Raw genomic sequence first — 4,696 nt, 5'->3', positions numbered from 1 at the left:
CTAGGATGCAGATGAGATTAGTTGGAAAAACAATGCTTGATTTAGGCTACTGATTTCCTTTGACTGGCTTCATTTGATTGGTAGGTATAAATATCCTGGTGAATGGTGTTCTCTGTCACATGCAAAATGGATCTAGAGGAGACTTTCAGGCGTTCGCTGTACACGAGTTATGGAGAGAATAAGTGTATCTTGCTACCTAAGGAATTGAGAACTTTGACTACATTGATCAATAGACTTGTTTTTAATTGAGAACTTGGACTACATTGATCAAAATATCTTGTTTGTTCTGCAGTAGTGTGTGTGTTGTGTGTTGCAAATGGTATGTGTTTTGAGCCAATAAAGACTGCCAGTATATTATTGTTTATAGTTATTCATTCAGTCAAATAACAACCTTGTCAATACCATTCTGCACGTTTCAGGTAATCTGTATAAATTAGTGAAGTATATTTCAGGTAATATGTATATTACCTGATTTTTTCAGCTAATATACATATTACCTGAGTGAAACAGGTAATATACATATTAGCTGAAAAAAATCAGATAATATACATATTACCTGATTATACAGATTAACTGTAACACACACACACACACACACACACACACACACACACACACACACATATATATATATATATATATATATGGTCATATCTTTCTTAATTTATGTCTTTCCCTTCTTATCTTTTGGAGCCTGGTCTTGCACGTTATATTTGACTTGTTTTTTCAGAACATATTTTAAGTTTATTTTGTTTTACTTATTAATATAAATTAGATGTTGATAATTGCAATATTATGTTACTTATTAATATATATATATATATATATATATATATATATATATATATATATATATATTATGTGTGCGCGTACATTTCAGTCTGTTTTCGTCTTAAACATCCTGTTACGTTTGTTCAGTTTGAATGTCTTGTTCAGTTTTCATTAATCATTTCTGCTAGATTGTTCACTTCTCGTTATTGGTTTCTGTTACAGTGTGTTCATTTCTCATTTCTGGTTTCTATTACAGTTCTCTCTATTAAGTTCATTTCGAATTACTGGGTTGTGCTGCAGTTTGTTAAATGTTTTTTATTATTGTAGTCTTTTTACAGTTTGTTCAGTTGTCATAATTGTTTTTTCTTACCATTTCTTGAGTTCTCTATATTGGTTTCGGTTACTGTTCATTTCTTAGTATTAGTATGTCTTATAATTTGTTCAGTCTCATTGATTTCTCTTAGTTTATTCTGTTCTCATTGTTGGTTTCTGTTACAGTGTTCAGTTCTCGTTAATTTCTTTTACAGTTGGTTCATTTCTCATTATTAGTTTGTTACAGTTTGTTCCGTTCTCATCATTGGTTTCGACTACATTTTGTTCTGTTCGTTTATTTCTGTTACAGTTTGCTCAGATCTCCTTATTGATTTCTGTTACAGTTTGTTCAGTTCGCATCAAGTGTTTTTGTTAGTTTCTTCAGTTTGCATTATTGGTTTCTTTTATAATTTGTTCAGTTTACATTACTGGCTTATGTTACAGTTGTTCAATTCTCATTATTGGTTTCTGTTACAAGTTGTTTCGTTCTCACTATTGATTTGTTACAGTTTGTTTAGTTCTTCTAATTATTGGTTTCTGTTACAGGTTGTTCCGTTCTCTCTATTGATTTCTGTTACAGTTTGTTTAGTTCTTCTCATTTGTCACGGGTCGGTATCCCAAAAGAAACAAGATGACAACTCAGGAATCATTCATACACATTTATTTACATAACACTTCCCTCCCAACCAATACATATTGCACTTTCACGCATGTAACACATATCACATGTAAATTAAACTATGAATCACTATTAAATAGAGTAAAAATCTTTTAACCACAAAATAATACTAAAATGTCTGTCTTCCACTATTCATCACATTTCACAATTCATCATCATAAGTCACCCTCATCATCACCCTTGTCATGATCATTCACTGATCATCTTCACCATTCCCCATTATCATTATCATTCACTAGAATCATCACACCTCATAATGATCATTCACTGATCACCGTTGTCGTTTACTATTAAAACCCCTGTCGTTCACCAGAATCACTAACCCCCTCGTCACGGTCATTCACTGATCATCTCCGTTCACCAGAATCATTGGTACCCTCATCACGATCCTTCACTGATCATCTCCTCCATTCACCATTATTACCACCATCATTCACCCGAATCAGCAACACTCTTTGTCAGGATCATTCATAGATCACCTTCGCCGTTCGTCAAAATCATTGACACCGTCGTCACGATCATTCACTGATCATCTTCTCTGTTCACCATTATCACTACCGCCATTCACCAGACTCACTCTTCGCCAACTCCCAGAATACATCATCTACGTTCGTCATCACCAGGACCCAATACACAAATACACTGAAATACAATATACCCTAATCAAAACCATGTAATATTTATATTACCATATCAAATGTTAGACAATTTTCTCTTAATATAATGTCCGCACTTCACAAGTGTCTTAAATATTACATAAATCAGATTTACTTAAGACTTTTGTTTTGCAATGACGTTACATACAACTACTAACACATATACACAATAGTATACCACAGTTATACAACAAACAAACAAAATCTACTTACGGTTGTCATCAACCCAGAGTTATACAGAATAAAATATTTCACAATATCTTAATACACAGTTTCTCTCTCAAGAACGTTATGTGACTCCCACAACTCATTACATCTCCCAACTATATCCCCACTATGCATGCTTCACTCACAACCAAAAGTGTTCACCAATGTAAGCCCAAGCCCAAGTTCTTTACAAACACCTCTGCTAGTGATTACAGTATAAAAATATAGTTTGCCTTAGCAAGCTATGACACACAGTTCAACAATATATTCTCAATTACCCAAGTATTTACAATAAATGTTCTAAAATATAATATGGTTCTTATTTTAGTACCCTTGACTTGTGACAATATTGGTTTCTGTTACAGTTTGTCCACTTCTCACTTTTGGTTTCTGTTCCAGTTTGGCCGTTCCAAATACCGATTTTTGTCAATGTTTGTTTTGTTTTCAATATTGATGTCTATTACAATATGTCTACTTCGCATTATTTTTTTATGTTACAACTTGTTCAGTACGATGTTGACCTTTCTTAGGCCTATAGTTTGTTTGTAAGTCCGCATTATTGTTTATATTACAGTGTTAAATGTTTGTGATTGTTGTCCATTATAATTTATTCAATTCATATTATTGACTTTTGTTAGTTTGTCCAGAGTTCTCATTAAAATGTCTGTTATAGTGTGTTCGGTTCTCATTATTAGTTTCTGCTACAGTTGGATCATTTCTCATTCGTTTCTTTTTAGTTTTTTAAGACATTCCTGATTTATTTTTTTCAATTTTAAGATGTTATCGACTAACAGAGACTTTTTAACGATTGTAATTACATATCAAATATATTTTCCTGCATAACATATTAGTGGCTGTATATTAAACATGTTTCTGATCGTTCTAATATTTAGTACTAGCGTAAATTTCATTTTATTTCCTAAAATATATTTGTTTCGTACGAAATTATTTGAAGACAAAATCCAGTTTGGGCTTCTTACAAATATTAAGACGACCAGAAACACACTGGATAGACACTGATATCCTAAAGAAGAAAACATATTTAATATGTAAGTGTAATCGTAGAAATATTTTATTAGTCGGAAACATTTTACAATGCAGCAAACTCAGGAATGTCCCTTTAATTTCTCATTAGTTTACATTTAAAATGGTTCAGTTCTCATTATTGGTTTCCGTTAAAGTGTGTTGAGTTCTCATTATTGATTTCTGTTAGTGTGTTCATATCTCATTAGTTTATGTTACAGTATATTCAGGTTTCATTGGTTTCTGTTACAGTTTAATGTTCAGTTGTCATTCGTTTGTGTTTACAGTTTGTTCATTTATCGTTAGTTTATGTTAGTCTGTTCTGTTCTCATTATTGATTTCTGTTTGCAGTTTGTTTAGATCTCATTCGTTTCTCTTACAGTTTGTTCAAATATCATTATTGATTTATGTTATAACGTATTCAGTTACAAATGTATCATGATTGATTTTCATCATAATGTATTCAATTCACATTTCTGACTTTTGTTCATATCTCATTATTGGTTTGTTACAGTTTAGTTAGTTCTCATTATTGATTTACGTTACAGTTTATTTCTCATTCGTTTCTGTTCTGTTTCGCGTTAGTCTATATTACAGTTTATTGGTTTCTGCTACAATTTGTTCTGTTTGTTGATTTCTGTTATAGTTTTCTCAGATCTGCTTGTTAATTTCTGTTACAGTTTGTTCAGTTCTTATTCGTTTCTTTTTAAAATTTGTTCATTTCGCATTAGTTTATGTTACAGTTTGTTATGTTCTCATTATTGATTTATGTTGCAGTTTGTGTTAGTTCTAATTCATTTCTGTTTACAGTTTCTTCACTTCTCATTAGTTTATGTTAAGTTCTCATCATTGGTTTCTGTTACAATTTGTTCAGTTATGATTATTTATTTCTCTTTCTGTTTGTTCAGTTCTCATTATTGATATGTTGTTATAGTTTGTTCTGTTCTCATTATGGTTTCGGCTACTGTCTGGTAAGTTCTTATTCATTTCTATTTACAGTCTGTTAATTTCTCATTATATGTTTATGTTACAGTTTGCAAAGTTCTCA

General features: G+C 31.5%; 1 long non-coding RNA gene across 1 annotated transcript; it reads right to left on the bottom strand.

Annotated features, from left to right (window-relative positions):
* Nucleotides 1–1,729: 1,729 nt before the first annotated feature.
* Nucleotides 1,730–3,222, bottom strand: LOC121382028. Its single transcript, XR_005959103.1, has 2 exons — nucleotides 2,632–3,222; nucleotides 1,730–2,404 (listed from the first exon to the last, which is right to left on the bottom strand). It is a non-coding gene; the product is annotated as an uncharacterized LOC121382028 (long non-coding RNA).
* Between the last annotated feature and the right edge of the window lie 1,474 nt (nucleotides 3,223–4,696).

Source organism: Gigantopelta aegis, chromosome 9 (genome assembly GCF_016097555.1).
Source record: "Gigantopelta aegis isolate Gae_Host chromosome 9, Gae_host_genome, whole genome shotgun sequence".
NCBI lineage: Eukaryota > Metazoa > Mollusca > Gastropoda > Neomphalida > Peltospiridae > Gigantopelta > Gigantopelta aegis.
This window is presented reverse-complemented; position numbering and strand designations above follow the sequence as displayed.